The following is a 25563-nucleotide window of genomic DNA, read 5'->3' on the forward strand; positions in this document are numbered from 1 at the left end:
CAGAGAAGCCCAAATAATAGCATTAGGATTAGAGTTACAATGTTAACCAACTTTTACATTTAGGTTTCAGAACCTCTGAAACCTGCGACTGCGGGCAGTGCCAATACTGTGTTCTCTTTTACAGCCACATTTAAATAAAAATTTTTAGAAATTTTAAAATAATTTCTAGCATTTCTACTTTCTCATCTGTCCTCCATCTCTTGATTTATCTGCTATATGGGGCAGGAATTGCTTTATACAGCTCCTAAGAAAATAATGAGGTGGTCTATGCCTAGAGATGCAAGTGAGATGAAGATGCAATTCTATTGCGCTAATAATCAGTTGGCAGATAGTGAGGAAAAGGATTTCCTATGCTTTTCCTTATGTTTCTGTATTTATGATTAAAGGATAATCTATGTCTAGGAATGACTGAATTATACAGAGACATAGTGTCACTCTACATATCTTATAAATACAAAAGGCATCATATCTTATAGATCCTTTTCTCAATTTGCCAGATATGGTGATACACTCACAGGACCTTTTCTCCCAGAAGCAAAAGATGAAATGCATCTTTAAATCAATTTTCTCATATGTATCCATCTATTTATATTTTTCCCCAAGGAAGCTTGATACAGATTTATTTTTTTCCCCCAATGGAATTATTTCAATTCCTTCCCAGATATGTTAGATATTATCTTCTTGAGCTATAAATTAAATCTTTCTACAACCTATTCTCTTGTATTTCTATTGACTTTGTCTTAGTTGCCCAAAATATATAAGCTGTCTATATATCTATTGATATTTTTACTTTACTAGTATATTCTACAGGAACTTTCTGGATTACATATTTGTATATACACATGAGATTTAAAAATACGCTCAATTTTGAACTTGCAAGTGTTACTCACTTTTCCACATGTAGACTATGGAAAATCCAGTTGTAAAGACAAAATAGATTGCTACTAAAACAAAATCCTGCATTTTTCTTTCATTCTCTCAGTTTTCTATATCACAGACTCAAATTTCTTGTAGTTTAATGGATCTATCCTCTAGTTTATGATGTAAAGACAGTTATCAACTCCATCTAATAAAGACAATTTCCTTTTTAATAAAAAAAAAAAAAAATTAAAAAAAAGCCACAAACACCCAAACATATTTTACAATACTAACTGAATAACATTTGAGTACATACATAAAATACTGAAGACCTTCAGATGCCTTTGAATACCTCATTTTTCTTCCTCAGAATAGGTATGTCATATATTTTCTGTTAGTTATCTGGGGTTTCTTCCATAAAATGTATCATTTTCTTTGTAAGCTTGGCTTGGTTTTCCCCAGCTTGGCTTGGTTCATAGATTTTAGGAGGTTTAGCAATCTCAAATAAATTGGTTGAAAGAAAAGAAGGGAACAGATGAAAAGCTATTTTTTTTTTTTTTTCTCTCTACCACATTGTCCATTGGGTACCTCTGAGGTAAAAAGAATTTAATTGTTTAGGTTCAGCTGAAGTGCTTGCAGTTTTACTGCTATTTAAGCCTGAGGATCACCATGTAATGTGAAATGTAGTTTTCTGAAGATTACAAAAGAAAAATTGCATTGTACATGAAGATGCAGTTTTTATTTTTTGTGATAGTTTTAACCTCGGATTACAATAGTTGTTAAAGTGATTATTCCTTTGCTTGATCTTTTATTGCTAAATAACTAGCATTTGATTTGTTTCCAGCCTTACTGCTACATTTCATCAACTACAGCATGTAAGCTTAATATAGATTTTGCACAAGCCTAATGTAGATAGCTAAATCTTTTGGTATATAATTACATTTTATTTGGGATTTACATTTGGGGTATAACTACATTTTTAACTTCATGTTAATGATAAAAATGTACGTAGGTCAGTAACCTCTAAGTAGTGTTCCCTTTTTTTTGGTTTGTTTTGGTTTTTTTTTACATGTAAAATCTTCTATGTGAGCTGTAAGAACAGTTCTTGGTACTATACCTAATGTATACTTTCTTATTCTTGGACATTCTTATTTTTTTACTAACTCGGTACTGCGACCACTAGTAAATTCCAGGAGTATGACTTAAGTTTCTTTACTATAAGCTAAATGAGATTAATAGGATAAAACCAAAAGCAAACCAGAATTAATATTAACAACAAAATCAAACCTCTCCAGCTTTATCTTGGACACCATCACATGATAATAAATTTCTTCATATTGCTATAAGAAAATAAAATCATTATCACAAGAATATTACATTAATTTAATTTTAAAACAATGAAGACTTAAAGCAGTGGGAGAAGGGAAATAAAGATCCAGCTTGTCAGCATGTTGATTTAAGATTTGGGGGAGTAAACTGAATCAGGATGTTAGGAAATGAAGATCAGTTAAACATATTATAACATTAAACATTAAGACGTGTAATATGTCCTTGAAAAGCATAAGAAGGACAGTATTTCATGAAACGGCTCTTTTTTTTCTTTTTTTTTTTTTAATTTGACATTTAATGAAATCTAGGAAATTAAGAAAAAAGTGACATTAGAAGTGTTTCTTGACATTGACTTGATATTAAGAAACATTTATTTACAGAGAGGGTGGTTGAACACTAGAACAGGCTTCCTAGAGAGTTGCTCAATGCTCCAAGTTTGTCAGTGTTTAAAAAGAATTTGGATGCTTTAACTTTTTGGTCAGCTCTGAAGGTTTTGGCAAGCAGTTGGACTAGATGACTGTTATAAATACATTCAACCTGAACTCTCCTCTCCTCTCCTCCTCCTCTCCTCTCCTCTCCTCCTCCTCTCCTCTCCTACTCCTCTCCTCCCCTCCCCTCCCCTATCCTACCCCATCCTATCCTTTTCCATTCTATTCCAATCTCGTCTTGTCTGTTCTCATGTGTTCTGTTATGTATCTGAGGGGAAAGTCCTTAAAAAAACAAGACTTCCATTCCAACACCTAAATTATTTTAAAATCACTTCAGTGTAAATGAGCATTTTTCTGGAGACACATCTCACCAGTACTTCTTCCTGGGTAGGGATATTGTGGTATTTTATCAGGAGAATGTTTAAAGTTGATCTGAATTAAGTTTTTTTTTTAAGATTGTTAAAACACTATGTTATTAGAAAATAACAGGAATTTTAGGGGACAATGTGAAAAACATGGGGTTTGTAAGTTACTGTTATAAAAATAGAAGTTACTAGAAGGAGCTATTAGAAATCTATTAGAGTAATAGAAGTTATTCTAATAATTGAAGTTACTATTTGGTTCATCATTTCACTATGGCACAACGAACCAGGGGATATAGTCTAATTCTTCTCTTCTATAGAACTGTTTCTTTGTGCCATTGTAGTACTTCACAGCAGCTGTTCCTGATTTATTCAACATCGATAAATGATGAAACAAGTCATGACACAAAGTCATGCATTAAATATTTGGAAAGAGTTCATTTGAAAATGAAATGAAACACTTCTGAAAACAGCCCTATTCTTACAAAGTCAGTGCTCCATACAAAACAAAACACATATAGCAAATGTGAATGTCGGGTCAGAAAAGAAAGATCCATTCAAAACCGTTTCTGCTTTAGTAGTCTTTTGGCAGCAGGGCTATTGTTTCTGGTGATTGGTATCACACACCCCAGATAGAATTAACATGATAGTTACAGATGTATTCTCTTGCTAATGGTCATGATGCTACTGCAGGAAAAAAAAGAAAAACCTTCCATGATATCAGATGTGTCGTTTTCCTCTTTGAGCAGATTTTAAAGTTTGTGAAAGATCCCAGGTGCTATCAGCTGACATGTGGTGTTAACAAACAGTTGTTTTTTCTTTTAAGTATTCTATTATTTTTCTTTGAAAATAGTATTTAGGTGCAGAGGTAATATCTCTCACAATGCTTTAGCTACTGATTTCCATGGGAAGGATCTGTCAAGCACTTCCCAGTGCAACTTCAAACATTATGATAAAGTTGGAATAATATTTATGTACTTTTCTAGTATTTGTGCTTGTGTGAGAAAGACCTTGTCTTGAAAACTGTACTTTCAAAATGACCCTTTTTTCTATACTCATACTTATCCTGAAAAAGGTTCTTTCTTTACGTAAGTATTTCTTGCATAAAAAGGCCTGTTTCCTGGTAACCACACTTGTAAGAAAAGAGAAGGCCAAAAAAATTTAGGGAAAAAGTAATACCAGCAGACAGCCTGACAGAAATTACATTCAGCTCCCACTTCTAGTTAAAAAATTCCATATTTAAAAAAATTCATGAATTAGTGAGGCAAACATTACTTGATTCACTCTGTGTCTCTGCTGCTGCTGTGCATTCATCCTCAAAGAGGTAGATTGGAGAATCATTGAGATTAATTCCCTGGAAAATTGCAGAATCTAGAAACTGTGCACTTTCTAGCTTCCAGATGATACAAAGAATGAGCCTTACAATTCAGATATTTATGTGGGTTGCCTGTAGTCTGTGTGACAAAACTAATGGGAGTTATAAAACTGCAAAGAACAAAACAACAGGGACAAAAGGGGAAGGGGGGAAGGAACCACCAACTTTTAACTATTTCTGAGATGGATATAATATCTAAGAATTATATGGATGGGAGGTTTCTGAGGCAACTAGAGGAAATAGAACGTAGCCTAAAGTGCAGCGCTGTAATGCAAGGAAATACTCTTAACAAATTGCCAGTTAAGTCTAAAACATAGTACTCTACAGTCTTCAGTAGGCAAGTTTCCATTACGCTGAAAAGTATTACATAAGAACTGATCATAAAATCATAGGAATTAGAGGTCAATACACTGTAACTGAGTTCATCATTCCCAGTCATTGGAAATTAATTATGTATTCTTCTTCTCTAATATAATCTTTCCAGTGTATCACCTATTTTGTTCAGAAAATAATGATGTTTCCCTGATTCTGATTAACACACTTCTGCTGTCAAGCACAAAACTACTAGAATATATGCAATATTCACACCAGATTGTCATATCAAAGTCCCCCGCTCACTGGGCCACACACAGGCTAATGCAAAGGCCCCCTATCTACTATTACAGATTATTTAAGTATTTCAGACTGGTTTTAATAAAAATATTTTCATTAATGATGAGATCTCATTTTCTTTTTTAATCACAACCTTTTCTACTAAAAATCAATACTGTATTTTTACTCCTATAGTATATTTACCATATCAGGACTTCCTGACTTGTTTGCTACTTCCACTTCTCTGAATCTTCTATATTTACATTTTTTCTTTATTCTAAATCAAGTCTGCCAGGCCAGACAGTCATTTTTGCTATTCAATTTATCAATACTTTTAGGATAATGAAATTTCTAAATTACTGTTCAATCTATGTGTGCTTTGAACATTAGATAATTAAGTGCTCTGGAAAGTAAATTCATTCCACTGATTAAAGGTTGTTATTTTTTTTTTTAGATTAAAACCAACAATAGAAAATGGCTAAGCTGGTTACATAGGAGAACATGCAGTCAGCATTCTGAAATTTGTTCTTAGAACCTATCACAAATGCACGCTGTACCAAAGTTAAAATGCCTTATTGCCCACAGAAGTGTCTCAAGTGAGACCATAAATATTTTAAGCCATCATTTTGGATGAGGTAGTTTAAATGACTGTCAGGTGATAGCAGCAGCGAGCATTGCCATAGAGAGTGTATCAACAGAATTGTCCAAAGAAAACCTTGAAAGTTCATTTAATGGTTTTCTGATCGTTATACACATTTTGAAATAGTCCCATGTATTTGAGATATCCATAGTGATGCTACCCCACCATTCATGAAAGTTGTAATTCTACTATAGTTTAAAATATTCAGAATATTTTTTCCCTCTAATATTTTCAGAGGTTTATCAATCTTTCCATATAGCAGTGTCCAGAGTTGTCATAATAATAATAATAATTTTAAAAGTTGGTTTGTGGGATTTTGGGGGGGTTTAGTGCAGATTTTCTTAGTTAGGTTTCTTTTTTTTTTTTTTTTTTTTTGGTTGGTTAGTATTTTTTGTTTTGATTTTGGGTTTAGGTGTTTTTTGGGGGGCTAGGTGTTGTTTGTTTGTTTATAACCAGTACTAGCTTGTATGAAATAGCAGAGATAGTACTCTATTTATTTTTCGTTTGTGGAAATATAGGTATATATTTGTGCATGCATCTCTGTGCGTGTGTGGGAGGAAGATGGGAGGAGTTGTATCAGCAGGGGGCTTTTTCTTCAGCAATCTCCATAGTGATTGACAAATTGACAACTAGTTTTTTCAACAGATGCAAGTAAGCCACCAGTCTTCACGAGTTTAATACACACACCAGGGAAGGCATTTTACTGTGCATATGGCAGTGTTCATAATAACTTGAGCTAGTATTTTGTTGAGGACAGATCACTTTTAATGGATGGAATGCAGGACAAGAATAGATCTGTTGACCGGATTTTAATAAACTTGATTCTTAGCAGAAACAATGCCCAAAATTGGCCACTACGTGAAAGACAGTTTGTGACTTCCACAAGTGTTTCTTCATTTAAAATTGAAAACTTGAAAAGCAAAATCATCTTCCATTTATTGACTGAAGCTGCATTGTTATTGAATTAAAAGCATCTTAAACTTTTTATGTGTATTACTTACAGAGATTGAAAGTTGTTGCACTCCTAAAGTCTCCAAGAATGTTGTCTCTAATATTCAGCATCTATGCACTGTTCTGTGATTCAAACAAAAGCAATAACAATTAAAAAGGAACCTAACAATTCTTCTCCTGAAAGAAATTGAAGATTTATTCAAGCATTTAGTTTAAGGTTAAAGATTCAGGTTTCATTAAGAAAATAATTATATTTGCAGAATGGATCTCCTGAGCACAGTCTATTCTACTTAAGATAACTTTAGGTGCTGAACTAATGTTTTAAAATAAAAACCTAAGTGAACTCATGATTAAGGTTAGACCATCTCCACTTGAGTAGTGAATAACCTTATAAGAGCTTCAAATAAAGTCAGTTTGGATCTATGACTGATCAGCTCATACTGATCAGAACAAAGAATTTGCCCTGAAATTAATATAACAAACACTTCTCACAATGAAATATAGCAAATGATAATTTCCAGTCACAAAAATGCATATATCTTACAGTATAAAACTATAAATCTTTTAGAATATAATAAGAATTCACATACACACTACTTCAGACCTATGTAATTTCTAGCTATATATTGCCTACAGTACCACTTCTTAGAACATCTTGGGAATGCCTGACACAACATAGGTCTGATAATCTTAATGGGATCAGATTTTATTTCCATTTGAAGTGGTTGACTTGTAAGGGGGCTGTGAGTAAGAATATTTTAGGACAGCTAGGTAAAAAGCAAATTGCCACATACATCTGAGAAAGCACATCTTTACTGGTACACTTTTAGATCCACTATTCAAAGCAGTAGAGCAGTCCATGCAACGCAGCAGGCCTGACTAACAAAAAAAAAGTTCAGCAAGTACATATATGTCAATCAACTGTAAAGCATAAAGTTGAGAAGAAAATTACATTCTTCATTATAACTAATTAGGTAGTAAAACCTATAAATAATAGCATTTCTATATAGGAAATAAAGGGATAACTGAAAAATGAAAACATTTCCATTTTAGTGATAAATAAAATTTTGGAGGGGGTGATACAATTAGAAATCATTTGTAATGCATATGCCATTCTTGTTACAGATGGAAAACTTTGTAATTATCAAAAGTGTCACAGCAAGAAGTAATATGCAGTGAAGACTTGATGGTCTATTAATGTCAGAATATATGTGGAAATGCATTTTTTAGCATACTGTTAACACTCTCTAATGGTGATCAGAGTTGTAATGCCAGGTTTTCCAACTGCCCTGAACTTTTTCTGTTAGTTGGGTCAATTTTCTTACATAACCTGCTGTATATGCAATATTAAAAGATGGGTTAAAAAATCTGGGTGTGATTTTCCATATACAATGCTTTTTTGTTGATTTAAACTTTGATATCTGCATTTGTGCATAATGAGTACATGCAAAATTTGGTATATGGGTTGTGCACCAAAAAGATGAGCATAAAGTTTTCAACACTTTTTTTCCCCCCTCCAAATTGTCATCCATATACCTAATATATTTTCCTTCTATCTTCCTCCAGGCTTCAGGCTAAATTTGGTTCTGGCAGATACCAAAAAATGTGTGAAAGTAAAAGAAACACTATGTAATAATGACAAGAGGATAAAGCTATTGACATAATTATCTAAATCATTCTTCCAGAGAATAAAAGTTCCTTAATCAACACCTATCAGGTTATTGTTTTTTTCTGGAGATCATATATTATATCTTCAAATGCAGGCAATCACAGAATTATTTTGACATTAAGTATTACAATATCTTGAAGGAATGCATTTAAACTTAAAAATAAATAAATAAATTGTCTTCATAAAAGACAGTCTTGACCCTAATACAATGAAAAGCTCAAAAATCCCTTAACATTCATTTTTCAGTATGATATAGCTCTGCACCTTCAAATTTGGGACAGAAAGAGTATCTGAAAAACTTGAGTATGACTTAGAATATTGTAGTCCCTCTACATGATGTCTAGATTAATGCAGATGCTGTTTTCCAGAGAACTTGCAGAAATTAATTCATTCATTATTATGAAAAAACGTCACTGGTGTTTAAATATTGGCAGCTGCTTTAACGAGGTAAATCCATGAGAAAATATTAGTCCCAATAACGTTATTATTAATATGTTTCTCTGTTTGGACTTTTGGGGTTTTGTTTGTCATTCTCAACTGTATGCAGTTGCACTGAAAAAGAGCCCATAAGAATCTGAACTCCATAATGCTATGAATTTTTATGACCACTATACATGACCTATGTCAGTTGCCTTTGAACCATGTTGAATGCTAAGTAAGTGACAATAGCCCAAATTAGGTTTTCTAAATCTAGAATCTAGAATCATAGAATAGTTAGGGTTGGAAAGGACCTGAAGATCATCTAGTTCCACCCCCCACCATAGGCAGGGATGCCTTACCCTAGACCATGTTACCTATGGCTCTGTTCAACCCGGACTTGAACACCGCCAGGGATGGAGCATTCACAACTTCCCTGGGCAAGGCATTACAGGGCCTCACCACCCTTAAAGAACTTTCTCCTTGCATCCAACCTAAACTTCCCTTGTTTAAGTTTGAACCCGTTACCCCTTGTCCTATCACTACGGTCCCTAATGAAGAGTCCCTCCCCAGCATCCCTATAGCCCCCTTCAGATACTGGAAGGATGCTATGAGGTCTCCATGCAGCCTTCTCTTCTCCAGGCTGAACAGCCCAAACTTTCTCAGCCTATTTTCATACAGGAGGTGCTCCAGTCCCCTGATCATCCTTGTGGCCCTCCTCTGGATTTGTTCCAAAAGTTCCATGTTCTTTTTCTGTTGAGGATACCAGAAGTGCACACAATACTCCAGGTGAGGTCTCACAAGAGCAGAGTAGAGGGGCAGGATCACCTCCTTCGACCTGCTGGTCACTCTCCTTTTGGTGCAGCCCAGGATACGGTTGGCGTTCTGGGCTGCAAGCGCATACTGAAGCTGGCTCATATTAAGTTTCTCATCAACCAACATCCCCAAGTCCTTCTCCACAGGGCTGCTCTGAATCTCTTCTCTGCCCAACCTGTAGCTGTGCCTGGGATTGCTCCAACCCGGTTGTGTGACCTTGCACTTGGCATGGTTAAACTTCATAAGGTTGGCATCAGCCCACCTCACAAACGTGTCAAGGTCCCTCTGGATGGCATTCCTTCCCTCCAGCGTATCAACCGAACCACACAGCTTGGTGTCATCGGCAAACTTGCTGAGGGGGCACTCAATCCCACTGTCCATGTCAGCAACAAATATGTTGAATAAGACCGGTCCCAACACCAGTCCCTGAGTAACACCACTTGTTACTGGTCTCCAGCTTGACATTGAGCCATTGACCACAACTCTTTGAGTGTGGCCATCCAGCCAGTTCTTTATCCACTGAGTGGTTATAAATCTAACATAAAGGTATTCTTTGTTATTCTGAAGCGCTACACCTCAAGAAGCAGACTAATGCACTCAGGACACATCTTTTGCACATCCTTTCACTTAGGCTGATCTAAATCAGGTGAAACTTCCAGACAGAAATGTCAGTGCAGTTCATCAGTATGAGACATGGAAAAATCAGGTCGATAATTTGTATACTAATCTTCACAGGAAATCATCATACTAATCATTCGTAGCTTATACTATCTGGACTTTACAGCTATTAAGGTTTTTTAGGATGAAAATTGTAGGCTGCATTTTTTTATTGTTACAACCCTGTAAAAAAACCCTCACAGTGTGGAAATCTACACGTGCAGAATTTGAAGCATACCCCCAGCTAATCACACAGATAGATCGATTTAAGCAAACAAACCTACTAAAGTTAAGGGAGTTATGTGTACGTAACTAAGGACTAATATTAGTTCTAATAAGAATAGTCAAAGTTGCTACTTCGGTTTTCCTCTTTGTCATCCCCATCCCTTAGTCTATCCTTGAAAATTGGAGGCAACTGTGTCTAAACTTAATAATCATGTAATTTGCAATTGTACTAAGTTGATATCTCTAATGTCACTTCCATAGATGTAAGCATAAAATTACAAATGTTCCTCCGAACAATGCCTATTTTCAGGCTTTTCAGTGGGTTTTCATCTTGTGTGCTTGTCATTTCTCTTTAGTCCCACCTGCAGTGTTTATTTTAAGCATGACAGTTCTTTGGTGCTGTGATGCCCAGTCCTGGATAATCTTTAACCGAAGGTCAAAAGAGAGGGCAACAAAAGGCAGAACCCTCATGATTCAGTGCATGCCACAATGAAAGCTACCTGACATAGCAAACCTCCTTTGAGGGGAAAGAGGACAGACAGCAGAAGGAAGATAGCAGGAATGCCATCTCAGCTTCTAAAACATTGAAAGAAAACTCTGCAGCTGGCTTTAATAGTTCATAACAACAGCTGTCTCCCCCTTTTGAACATTTTCTATGATGTAGTGTTTCCTCATATGACATTCTTCAGTCTACCTCTCATATTGCTTCATGCCTCACTGCACCACAGGAGGCATCATATTGCAAAAAATTCTTCTCTTGTGAAGTGCCTAAGCGCCACAGGAATAGTACTTCTCTGTCAGAATGAAAAGAATCTTCATTACATATTTCACCTTTTTTTTTTCCCCCAGAAATATATCAGTAACAACTGTCACCATTTAATAAACTAACATTGTAACACAATTCAGTTAAATTATCAGATATTATAGTTGCACCTTGCTGAATTATTTAGGTCTAATGTGCTTTAAAGATTTTGAGATTTTTATATACATATATGAGCATACATTGATATCACGTACACCTATGATGCTGTATGAATGAAAAGTATACATAGAAATATATGTGCTAAAAGTTATGAAGTTATATATATAATAGATGATTTCTCTAATGTTTCTAATGCTTAATGTTTAAAACATCAAATATAAGTATCAATCTAAAGTCGGTCTTTGGATTATTAAGTATCTCACTGCATTTCTGAGGTATTAACATTATTTGATATTTGCTTTCTTTGTTCATTGAAGGATAACGTACAAAGCATCAGGTAAAAATACAGGATCCAATTTTATGAGGTCAAAAGCTCCAGTGAATAGTCTGTAGACTTTTTTCCAATTGATCAAATGATGAAAAACTGAAGGCCTACTCCTGCAAATGCTTAGACATATGAACAGTTTTACTCCTATATGTAGCTTTTGGTGATATTAAATTTCTGAAAACAAAATTACTCATATGGGTCAGAGCATGCGAATCTAAATATCAGCTATATATTAACTATTAAAAGTGCTATTTTTGCTGTAGAACTGCCTTTTAAATCTGCACTCTATTTGACAATAACATTTAAAACCATTCTGTGAAATAACATTGCCTGACCTTTTTTTTTTTTTAATTTTGAATATGGCTTTTTAGAGTTCTATTGAAACAAGACTTAAAGGATTATTTAATTATTAATTAATTAAAGTATTTTGAAACCTAAATGGCATAATGCATTGGTAAATATCCATTGCTACAGTTTGCAAATGAGGTGACTGTGTATGAAAATGTGTCATTTATACTCTTAATTACTATATTAATTAGGAGTATAAAGCAATACACTGTGTAAGATAGCTTAGATCACTTGTTAACTGACATGTTTGGGGTTTTTTGTAGGGGGGTGTGTCAGAAAGATTGGTGTTATGTGACCAAATACTGAGCAATATTCCCCTTTTACAAAGGTTTTAATTCAATGTAAAACTAGGTAAGTTGAATGTCTGTTGTTGTTATTATTATTATTGTTATTATCACTGCTACTGCTATCATTATTTTAGGCACAGTCATATTCTGTTTGTCAAGAAGATTTTTATTTGACAATTTTAATATACATTTGAAAAATAGTATTTTCTCAGGAAAAAGGTATGGGGTTTTGGGGGATTTGTTTTTTATATATTGAGCATGTCCAAAAAAAACAAAACTGTCTACCTTCACCTCACTTTTTAATACAAAGTTCATGTTTCCTATAATAGTTACAGTTATGACAATAAAAACATTTAATGGAAATTAATGAAAATAAAAAAGTATTGTAGTACCCAGTAAAGTCTTACAAAATATTTATTTGTGAAGAAATACATTACAAAAGATTTTAAACGTCAGATCCTACAATGCTTTGCTGAGCAAGATGGAAATTAGCAAAGAATGCAGAATTTGACAATAGCTAATTTATTTCTAACACAAGATGGATATATGATCTCAGTATTGCATGAGTCCTTCAGGCCCAAATCCTTGAAGGCATAAGACTTCATCTTTTTTTTTTTTTTGTTAGTAATTGCCATTTAGCCCTTTATTACATAATTGTGTATGAATTAAATAATTTGAAGTCTAAAGAAGAGATTAAAAAATTCTTTGCTAAGAAGTGCACTGATTTCTTTGGGTATTTTGCCTGATGAAGGACTGCAAAAACAGGCCTTGGGGAAGAGCTAACAGGAAACCTATTAAGTGACCATGAGATCACACACTAATCCTATCCTAAGGATAAAATCTAATCCTATTTTTGACTGAAGTGCTAAATTTCTCCTGGCCTCTCATCAGCACATGCAAAGGTACTTCCTTCTTGCTTCTTGTGTGTGCGCGTACGAAAGAGTGCAATATCAATCTTGATATGTCTTTTATTATACTATAACCTAAACGTGTTTATGACATGCTAATGACTTAATTAAAAGTATTAAGAATATAATACTTTTATTAAAAACATATGACAGAAAATGAATTGTTAACTTCAGTGGCTGTTTTTCATATCTGTCTGGAGCTTTCCGAAACAGTTATGTCAAATTATTTTTACTTATGTCAAATTCTTATTGGGAAAGATGTTAGTTTTCTAGACAGAAATGTACATAAGAAAATACGGCATTTGTTCATCCCACATAGACATAGTAATTTGTATAGTTCCAGTTTCTTATTGTTATAAAAGGCTGTAGAATATTGCATTTCTAGTAGAGAGAGGCATTTAGATATACTGATGAATTAAGAACTAACAGAGTGACTTTCTCTAACACATTAAAACCAACCTGAAAGCCACATCTATATAACAGATGTATACAATGTGCTGTGATTTCTCTGAAAACCCCTTATATGAACGACCTTCCCAACTTCTGCTCTGTGATGGCTAAGGGAATTCAATTACACTGTAAATATTTTACCCAGGTACAGCACTAAAAAGAAAACATCCTTTAAAAATTGGAATTACATTTGTTTGGTTTTTTTTTTCTTTTTTGGTGCTTTTTTGTTTTTTTTTAGTAAGGTAAATATCAATGAACTATACAAAATATTTTCATCTTGGACATGTCAAAAATGCAAAGCTGCATCTTCTGTGATTTTGTCAGAGGATTTAATATTTATTCAATAAGACTAGAAAGATTTTATAAGACTAGTGTTGAATTATATAGCCCTGTAATCTCAAACTTCTTTCTGCATATACAGTATGTATTTGGCATCTGAGTCAAAGGCTTCAAATGCTACATATTCCTCTAGATAAGTTGTTGTGATGGTTGGCAGTGCTCTTGGAGTTGCTTATTTTTCAGTCCCACCTCAAAACACCTAACCAGAATCAAACAAAACAGACAAACCCCTAAGGAACTTTTTATGGTGTCTTGAAAGTTTTTCTCTTTCATGTGTTAAAGTGTAGTAATTTTTAAAATGTTAAATAATTTATTTCCTCATTCACCAATATGACTGGTTAAGAAAAAAATGCTGAGTGAAAAAGAATTCAGGCCTTTTCATAGTACTACAATTATCTGCATTATTTTCCACTTTTATTTTTTTTGCATCAGTGCATTCCACTTAGTTTTTTTTTGTAGCTGGTGAATTTTATATGAAAGACTCTATTTTAAAAATAAACATAAATATCAGAAAACATGGTATAAGGCTTCCTTCCAACTGGCATCTCAGGTATGAAACGTCAAATCCTGTCCTTGATATATCGCAGTAATCAGTTTAACATGTAAAATGAAAGATTATGGAAATATATGCCAAATACTGATCATAGTATGAAGCTTTCCTCAGGCAGCAATTAAAAAAAATAATCAGCAAAAGGGGTAGAATAAATATAGATTTTTCTGTATTTCCATGTTGTATTTTTCTGAAACTGTATTATTGCAAGAAAAAAAAAAATGCAAATCTGATCTCCAAAATATGCATCCACAACATATGAATCAGGAAAGGGATATCAGTCATTAGAAGTATTAGAACAAATGTTCAAATCTTCTAGGGAAAAAAAAAAAACAACCACAAACAAACAAAAACCAAACCAAATAAACAAAACCAAAAATGTGTTTGGATGAAGTCTCAAACAGAAATCTTAGCCAAAAGCTGGGCTATTAACAGTGTTTGGACTGTGTATCCCTTCACGTTATATTTTCTTTTTAAAATTGGAATCTGTGTATGATAATATTCACTTCCTGTCTTAAGTCACCAGGGAGTATTGCTGTGTAAGTCGAACAGTTACACATTTCAGTGGCAGAACTGATGTTTGAATGCAGCTTTTATTAGCTTCTTAAGTGCCCAGTGCTGTTCCCATTGGCAGTGCTCCCATTGACTTCAATCAGGGCAGGAACAGGCCCTAATTTTGTAAGGCACTTTAGGATCCTTTGGGAAGAAAGGTGTCAGAAGAATACAAGCCATAATTATCAATTAATTGTCAACAAAGCACTCTCACAAATATCTCCTGTGGTCACACAACACCGTATCTTAATTTCAAACCTCAGTTTGCTGTAGCAATTTCAATGCTGCTGCTGAATGATTATTTGCTCAGACACAGACATTTTGTGACACTATAATTTCCAACTTTGACATGAAGAAATTTGATTCTTGATATAATTATTAAAAAAAAAAAAACAAAAAAACAACCAAAAGCATTTTTCTAAGTTTATATAAAAATAAGACAGAACAAACACCTGACTGTGCTGCCCTAACTATAGCTAAAACCTACTTTGTATATAGCAATCTCATATCAAGATTTAAAAGGTTGTAAATATCTAAACTGGATGCTTACAAGTTTAAGATTTTTTTCATATTCTAAGCATTCAATACTCCACATTCTGTATGTTTTTAATTCTGCATCTCTACATTTGGACAGTTAAATCATTTTCACTTCTGGTGACAATCCTTGCTTCAGAGTCTCTGCCCTGCAAATAACCACTTTCTTCCCTGTATTACAAAGTAGTGTGACAAGATTTATCTTTTCAATATTTAAAATGCAGAGATAAATATAAATTAACCATATTCCCAAAACATTAATTCACTAAAAAGGGTTCTTATCACTGTGGTCATTTAGCTCATTAGAGAGGTGCAAGGCCTCTTCATCGTTCACTCACCTCCTGTAAACCCAGTGAGTCCCAAAAATAAATATGACAATTCTTACTGAAGCCTTTGGAAGACAGACTTTATATTTCATTCAAATCCTGTATTCCCTTTTCTAATAAAAAATGTAACTTCTTCTTAGAAGACAAGACAAAAAATGAAGAAATTCAGAACCTATAACTACTTATCTTATATATATAGCTTTATAGTTCAAATCTCTGAATAAATAAAAATATGCGTTAACCCTCCTAGTACCTTTACACCATTAGGCTTAAACATTATTACAAGTAACCTTTACAAGCCAGTAACATTCCATTAAAAACAAAGAGCAAGCATTTCAGAAATTGAACTAGTATTAGATTTCAAGGTCCTTAGGCCTTTCTGAGCATATAAAAAATACTCTGATACACACACCTAATTCTGCATTGTCAACATGACTAAAGCCAGAAAATTTCCTTTTTAGAGAAAGAAAAGACTTTGGTAACAGTAAACATTATCCTACTATGTTCAGAAACACTTCTCCATCAAGCAAAAGTGAACTCAGACTAAGGACTGCCTGTATGTGTCAGACACATAGAATCATAGAATAATTAGGGTTGGAAAGGACCTGAAGATCATTTAGTTCCAACCCCCCTGCCGTGGGCAGGGACACCTTACGCTAAATTGTATCACCCAAGGCCTTGTCCAACCTGGTCTTGAACACTGCCAGGGATGGAGAATTCACAACCTCCCTGGGCAACCCATTCCAGTGCCTCACCACCCTAACAGGAAAGAACTTCCTCTTTATATCCAATCTAAACATCCCCTGTTTAACTTTTAACCCTATCACTACACTCCCTATCACTACAGTCCCTAATGAAGAGTCCCTCCCCAGCATCCCTATAGGCCCCCTTCAGATACTAGAAGGCTGCTATGAGGTCTCTACGCAGCCTTCTCTTCTCCAGGCTGAATAGCCCAAACTTCCTCAGCCTGTCTTCATATGGGAGATGCTCCAGTCCCCTGATCATCCTTGTGGCCCTTCTCTGGACTTGTTCCAACAGTTCCATGTCCTTTTTATGTTGAGGACACCAGAACTGCACACAATACTCCAGCTGAGGTCTCACAAGAGCAGAGTAGAGGGTCAGGATCACCTCCTTCGACCTGCTGGTCATGCTCCTTTTGATGCAGCCCAGGATACGGTTGGCTTTCTGGGCTGCGAGCGCACACTGCCTGCCCATGTTCATTTTCTCATCAACCAACACCCCCAAGTCCTTCTCCGCAGCGCTGCTCTGAATCTCTTCTCTGCCCAACCTGTAGAGTTCATATTTGAATTCATTTTGCCCAAACCCAAAAGTGCGTTACACAAAAAAAAATCTGACTGATCCTGACAAGAATACTCATATCAATCATATTATTCACATGTAGAATTCATCAGAGAGTAAAAATCTAATTTTGAACTTTCATCTTCATTGCTGTGAATTATCTTTCCATTAAGATTGTGAAGTAATACTGAGCTTTAATGATTAAATGAACATTTGTGAGTCCTTATATCAACACACAGAGCAGGAGGTAAGGATAACTAAGTATGCGACAAACATAAAAGAAAAACTGTTTTACTATGCAACTGTAAATTGAAATTACATAGTATATCAATCAGGCCAAAGTTGGGAATTCTTGATATTTCATCATAGATCAGTACATAAAGCAGTAAATACTTCTCAAACATTCAAATGGTAAATGAGGTAAATATTATAAAGACAAAATTATGTGATGATGCTTTTTTCTCCGTAAGTAAACCCCTGATCCTAACCAACTCTAACAATAACTTCTTAGTAACCCAAGAATTCTTAAGAAATATTTAATTACAGATAGCATTCAGTATATAAAGTATACTGAAAATTATAGAACACATTCATCATATAAAATTATGTATGGATAAAAAATTATTAACAATTAGAAATACATTCAATGATATTTCTAAAAATTGGTAAATTTGCTTTAAGTAGTTTTCAGACTTACAGAAACAACTTTTCTCAAAAGAGTAGCAACTTCTTATTCCTTTGGGGAAAAAAAAAGTTAAGGAAGAGCTGATGTACAAGTTGATACCTGCATTAGTATACTTCTACCCTTTGAAAATTACGTAATGTATTGCACAGTCATAGATCTTACTGTTCAGTATGATACTATGGTACATATATTATGGTACATTGCCACTTGTTGGTAGCTATTGCCTGCTATGCGAAAAAGGGAAAAATGATCATTTCAGACCCAATCAGAAGTTGTTGATAATTTACCACTTACATTACTCTGCTGAAAAGCTTCATTATATAACCACTGCCTACTTCTAAGATGGTTCCTCTTTTTGAGACAAGGTGCATTTAAAAAAAAATAAATTAAAAAAGCTTCATTCTGCACTGTCTGGTGCCCCATACATACATACATACATACAAATATGTGTTTATGCATGCATGCATTCATGTTACAGATTTACACTAATGATGCTATAGATAGAAATAAATAAACGAAAAACTACCTAAACCATTATTTCCTTTGACATTGATGAGGGTTTTGCTTAAGCTCTTACTCTAGCTATCAGAGCTAAAAAAGCAAACACTTATGCCTCTTCACTGCATCACAGTGTAAGGATGGAGGGAGAAGGAAGGGGGTAATGTAGACCATATGATTCTGCTTAGAAAATCAACAGCCATCTAAAGGGATACAATATTTTTCTTTACCAGAAAATATACACACTTAAGAACAATAGCTTAGACCCCCATACAGACAATTGTTCTCTGTAATTAAAATAAAAAAGCAAGCTTCAAAACAAAGGCAAGCAGTTTGATTCAGTAATGCGTAGGAAAAAAAGAATAAGATGAGGAAACAGAAAATTAAAATATAAAAGATACAACCCTTAACTTCATTCTAAAGAGTTAGAATGTTTTTAAACATTAATGTTATAAACTCTATGAACCCATCAATATATATAGTATTTTTAAATCATTTCCACAACTAGTATTGACTACATTTCATACTACCTTTGAATGGAAATAAACTAAAAATATCCACCCCTAAAAGACCATGCATAATTAATAGCAAAAGGAAGAATATAACCTCTAGAAACACCCGAGTTATAAATGATAGCAATGTTATAACTGATTGACCTTTGGAACACCTTTGTAGCAGGTATTTTGCCTATGCACTGTAAGCTAATAAACAGTCTAACAGGAAGAGGCAAAAAAAGATGAGACAGAATATAAAGACATACTATACTTTCAAAAATTTGAATCAATAGGAGAATTTTCATTCACTTCAAAAACATCAAATATACTGATTAGCCAATTTTTCTTTTGATGCCCTTTTCATCATGCATAAAGGAAGATAGTTATATTTAAGAAGAAACGATTTAGCAGAATATTCATTCTTTGAAAGTATGTGGTTCAAATTCTTTGATCTTAATGTAGGCATTTCTGAGAAATTTGAAAACCAAAAAATGTACATGTTCTTGAATTTCGAGCTTAATATGAGACAAGCCGTAACCTATATATTTGGGTTTGCTATAAATTGACAGATAAAAATCTAACTGAATGTGCATTACTGTATGTAACTTCACATAAACTCATTTCACCACACCACTACTACATAATTCTATGAATGACTTAAAAAAAACCTTTTAAAACTATTTAAAATTGGATGACTAGTAAATTTTAGATAAATGGAATTACATATTTTATTCAACTTAAACTGCCAACTTGAAAATGCGTTTAAAATGTTTAATTTTATAAATTTCTAAATAGAATTTACAATGATAAAACTGTACCATAGCTGAAGAGTATCAATACTGTGAATAGCTCCACCCTAATTATAGCAGAAAGTAACTGGCATTGGGACTACCAACTTTGTTATAGTTGTGACTAAAAAACTGAATAGTTCACACAAGTTCAACATTTTAAAAGAGAACAAATCTTTGTTGTGTAATAATTGCTGCATAATTACAGTTATGAATTTATTATTTTAAAACTAAATTCAGGAATTTAATAGAGTTTTGTAAGACTGCTTTTCATTTTTATGAATACATTTGGTATGTGTTCATTTATCCATTTGACTGACAAACTAATTGCTATTGTAATAAAGTTAGAGCAAAGTTAAATTCGGGACACTCCTGTTACATGATACTATTTCAGATCTAAAAGGTAAGGTTTTATGGTTCAGGAATGTTTATGCCCCAGTTTGAAACTGGATTTGAGCCTGAACTTTTGTTCCTAACAACCAACCCCAAGCCAACATTTATATTACTATATTAGACAAGCTGAAGTTTTGCAGGACTGGAGTGACTTTTTTTGACTCTGTGGATATAGCTTTTATATGCTTCATATGCTATATGCAGAACTTTCGCTTCATTCCAGGCCTAAAAGCTTTCAAAACACACACGGAAATATTCTTACATCACAGTAAAGACAGTGTTAATTAAACAAATATAGATAAATATAACTGTATGCATACATATGCATACATATGAATTCTTTTATATATGTATACATAAACATCCATATACAGACACACATATGTATTTTTTTAAATGCAGATGGTAAAAAAATACAGATTGTTAAAATAATTATCTGCTTGGTAATTAAACTCTGTTTTAGAAATTAGAAAACCATACTAGATTGTCACCTTTCAAGCTTATTTTAAGAATCTTAGTACTTTTATTTAAAAGTATTTTTGAATAAAGTTCATATGATGTCTCTGACAACAGCAGTCTCCCACTTTGTCCCCTTTCTGAAATACAAACATAAACCTTTTGCCACAGTATTGGTACAAAATCACCAGGTGTTGATAATCTGATGTTCACAAAATCAGATATACTGTATTTCAAATGTTTTATTACATTAAATATTGAACTAGACAATTATTACTTCAACTTTCTACCTTACCCCATTCTAGACGTATTTTTGGAAGATAAGCCAGAACCATGTCGTGATATACAACAGTAATCATGTCCAAACAGAAAAAAAAATAATTTACACTTGACGTGGTCTGTAAATTTCTGCAAAATTTAAAAAGGTTGTAAATATGAGGCTGCAAAATTGTCATAAAAGTGGCTGCATCTTCCATGGCAAAAACCACCACAAAGGGAACAATTTTTATCAATAGTTATTTCATAAAATTCAAGTCTTCAGGACCAAGCCCAAAGAATTAAAGAAAGTTATGTTCATATGGTTCTTCATTCTCAAGAACCACATCTGTATATGTGGATGAAAACTAAACTTCCCATGTAATCAGGACAAGTTTACAACGCATTACTACTACATTAATGTTCAGTTGTCAGCAGACTGGAAATAGGTGTAATTAATTTTGGAAGTACATAGCAGAGCTACAAATGTTTATCATTACTGTATTCAAATTTTTCACTTATTTCAGCGACAAAAAATCCAAATTCATGAGAGCTAAGTAAATGGTTTGTAACTTCTTTATGTCAATGGAATCCAGTTTTGTATTTACACACTAGAAGCAAAATGTGACCCATTAGCTGTAAGTTAAATAGTTAATTTGGTAACAATTTAATTACAAACTTCATTACTTTATTTCTTTATATATTCAATTAACTAGATGGTTCCTAGGACTTAAATGTGCCTCTTTTTGTTTCCTGTTCAGTGTTTTAAGAATAAACAATTTTTCTAAAGCATAACTGTGCTTAGCATTTCTGGAGTATTATCATACTGCTAGGTACTCTGAAATGTAGCTGAATAATAATAAAAAAAAGCAGCATATAAATTGTAAAGATTTGTCATATATATATTAGAATAGTATTTATGCATAGATGGATAAACACAAATATGTAAGACTGTATCGCTGGGCTGCAAGGAGATCCATGTGCTCTCATTTCACCAGAGCACATTACAAAGATTCTTAGAAGGATTGGGAAATGATGTAAATGAACTAGTATGGCCGCCCTGTTCAGAGTGCTGCTATCCTGCCCACTCCTTCCACAGAGAAGACTCACTCATCTACTCCTCCATCCTCTTGTCATTCCTTAGCTTGAGGTTCTGCATTTTCCAGAGTAAATAAATGCTGCAGAAAGGAGGTACAAGTTCCCTACATCAAATAATCAATAGAAATGTGAAGACCATTTGAAGGTTGACAGCTATGGAATTGTGTCTGCCACTCACTCTGCCTTCCCTCCTCCATTTTTTCTTGTTAAAAGCATTTTCAGTTGCATGTAAGAAAACTGGAGATTTTGGCCCTCTTCTCTAGAGGCCAGTTTGGAGATGCTAGATTTCAGCATGCCAGTCTTTAACTCAATAAAAGGCTACTCAGGTTCCCTGGAGACACTGAACAATATAAAGAACCTGCCCTCTAAAAATGAAGGAGCTCTGGTTTACCCTGTCCTTCAGGATGCAATGCCTTAATGGACTCTGCCCCTGGAGAGGTAACCATATGCATTAAGCAGACTATAAAGTTTCTGTAAGAAACTTTGCTCACACATATTAGCTCCAGCTAAATAAAAGTCTAAACAACCTACAGAACCAAGATGTTACCTTCATATTTTACCAACAAACATGATTAGCTATTCCACCCTTTCCAGGTAGACATTCTAAATTGTGTTTCCATGGGTCAGAAGCTCAATTTTTAATATTTTACCATTAGTCTTGTTATATTATTTCAAGAAATTATTATGTGACACAAGAAAAGATACCACCACATCTGTTTTCCTAAAAGGAATACTTCTAAGAATTAGTTATAAACTTTCTAAAAAACTGAAACATAGGAAAGCAGTCACAAGTTAAATACTGCAGTATGCAGAATCAATTGAACAGGTTTTTGTAACCTTAAGTGACCACCAGAATAATGGGAGGTAAATACAGAGAAAAAAAAAAAATATATGTGAGAATTTGGGCTCTAGAAGTATGAAAAGTGGAAGCTGCATTTGTATCAGACTTTTACCTGATGGCAGGACTGACATAGCATCTGGTGTTTCAAGTACTGTGTAAGAATGTCTAGAAATTACATGGTCTATCTTCTGAGATTGTTCAGTTGAAATTCAGGTCATTTTATCAGCTAGGAGTCAAGTGTGTAATACAGACAAGAGGGGAGGGGGGAGGGGAGGGGGGGAGGGGAAGGGAAGGGAAGGGAAGGGAAGGGAAGGGAAGGGAAGGGAAGGGAAGGAAGAAGGAAGGGAAGGGGAAGGGGAAGGGGAAGGGAAGACATTAAATTAAGACATTTAATTAAGGACATTAAATTGGCATGATATGGAAAAAATACTAAAAAAAAAAAAAACAACAAAAGAAAGTGCAAATAATATTTCTTTTACTTCTTAAGAATAATTGTTCTATATTATCACAGTCCATGTTTTCATTGCAGTAGTTACATTAAGAAATTAGGGTTCTTCTCCATCTTTTTTCCTCTTTTATCACAGAATTTCATGCACTTTTGAAATAAAATGTGAGGCCATATGACTGATCCAAGAAACTCAATATGACTTGTCAAATGACTAAACAAAAAATCAGAGGGTAAAAAAATCATTCTAATAACCATCCTAAACCAGTCTGATAACCAACCTCAACCAAGCTAAAAAAAATTTCTGGATTCTTGAAATAGGGATTTTTTTTCCTTCTTATACTTTTACCCCTTTGGTCAGAACTAACTCAGCAGATCATCACGCAAAAGGTTTCACTGATGTTGCTAACAAAGATGACATATAAATGTTTGTTTTTTTTCTTGAAACAAGTTATCCTGTTTTCAATCACAGGCACATCTCCCTTTGCCAAGTCATATTCCCATCTACTTTTTCTTACTATAAATTTCCACGGATGATATATCATTGTAGCCACTGAGTGGGAAATCCTAATTCCATTAAAGTCCTCATTCACAAATAGCCATTTCAGGTGTATTTCAGGATCATTATGGATTAAAGAGTATGATTTTGAAATCTGTATTGCTTAAGGATTTATCTTCAAGAATGCACTTTCTAAAGGTAACTGATGCCATTTAATTTTTTTTTTCCAACAATGGAATGGATAATGTATTTTTTCTACTGAAGATGCAAAATTGAAGAAATTTAAATTAACTGTCTGATTTTAGGGTAGACCATTAGAAAACTTCTTCCTTAACAGTTATTAAGTGCAGGTAGAAAACATGGAAGCAGCAGTACTGCCGGCCTCAGAAATGGCAGCATCAGAACGCAAGCACAAACAGACTGCAGAGGTATTTCTGTCAGCCATTTCTTTCAACTCCAAGCTATTCCTGCTCATTTACTCATTTGTGGATGCTGCCTCTTTGTGGCAGAATGCCATGTAAAATGTACCTTTCACATTAAGGACCTAATCCCACATTTGTACTGACACCTACACAAAATCCTGTTTATGAGCTTTGAATCACACAGAAAAAACACATATACACATGAAGAGACACACAGTTTCCAGGACCCTCTCAGTCATTAGAGTTAGCCTTTCTCTTAGTGAATGACAAAGGTAGTGAGGCGGAAAATGTTCCTACTCCTATCCATTTAACAACAAAATTCTTCTACTGGGTTTAAATGGAAGGAGAACCAGGACACTAGTTTCAGCAATAGTTATAAGGTGGAAAGTCCAAATTAGGGTTTCAAAACTGCACCTCAGACAGCAACACTCACATCTTGCTAGTGTCAATGGTAAGTCTCCAGGAGATCTAGAGCAGTGCATAGAACAACCATATGCTGTAATTCTGTGACAAAAGAACACACCTCATATGTGCATTTCAAACTGAAATAACACTCCACTTACTAAACTGTCCAAGCTAAATACAATCATACTTGTCTTTTCTTTTTGTTTTGTTTTACTTTTGCTTTTGCTCAGTGTGGGTGGCATAGAGAGAAGAACACATGCCAGCAAAAGATTTATCTTCAATTCCAACAGACTAGTTATATAGCTTTGTTTTTGTAGAAAGTATGACAGATTGTACAAGGATAGGGAAAGCAGAAGAGAACAGAGCCCTTTTGCAATAAAAAATATACTAGTGAGCAACTCTGCAAATAATACCAAACATGATAATTTCTTCTAATGAAGAAAGACAAAGCCACACGTGAAGTATCACTTATCCTGATCCATATCTCAAAGAACACTTCAGTAAGGAAACAAAATGTAAGTATAAAACTATCCTATTCAGTATGTTGGTGAAACACATACCCCTGTGTTGCTCTTTGACCCATCTACTGTATGCTGGTAAAATTACCGTATGTCATGTTTTGAAAATACAGAACACATTATGCTTTGCCTGAAAATGTTACAACTTTCTGATGAGATGTATCACTAGTAAAGAGAATCCAACATACAAACAGTTGATTTTGGCAAGAAATTTTAAACTTAGGATACTCATTACTTCATGATCTTACATTTGAAATATTTATCAAGTGTTTATTCAGAAACTATTAAAAATCACATGTGCTGGGATACATATGACACATCAGCTGTCCCATCTTACAGTGATGCTGTGTTTATGAATATCCTTGCCATTGCCTGCTGCCCAAAGGGGTAAAGTATAATGTGTACAGTCCATCATTTGGTCTTTCAGGATGCCAGTAAACACGTGGATCTGTACAAGTGCAATTATACTTGACTAAGCAATCAGAAACTGGCTACAACAGTTATAAAATCAGTATATTTTGGTTAACTAATAAAAATTTAAAAAAAAGACAAGTCAAGAACTGACAAATCAAAAATTAAACACACTTTTTTCCTGCTAAAATGAA

The 25563-nt window shown here is 34.1% G+C and overlaps 1 protein-coding gene across 1 annotated transcript in view; it reads right to left on the reverse strand.

Annotated features, from left to right (window-relative positions):
• The window catches only part of LOC133265042 (T-cell activation Rho GTPase-activating protein-like), a 977746-nt gene that overhangs the window by 317619 nt on the left and 634564 nt on the right, over positions 1-25563 (reverse strand). The gene's annotated exons all lie outside the window — the stretch shown is intronic.

This window comes from Pezoporus flaviventris, unplaced genomic scaffold (assembly GCF_033815535.1).
Source record: "Pezoporus flaviventris isolate CSIRO_AGI_PZ_B2104156 unplaced genomic scaffold, CSIRO_AGI_Pfla_v1 ptg000003l, whole genome shotgun sequence".
NCBI lineage: Eukaryota > Metazoa > Chordata > Aves > Psittaciformes > Psittacidae > Pezoporus > Pezoporus flaviventris.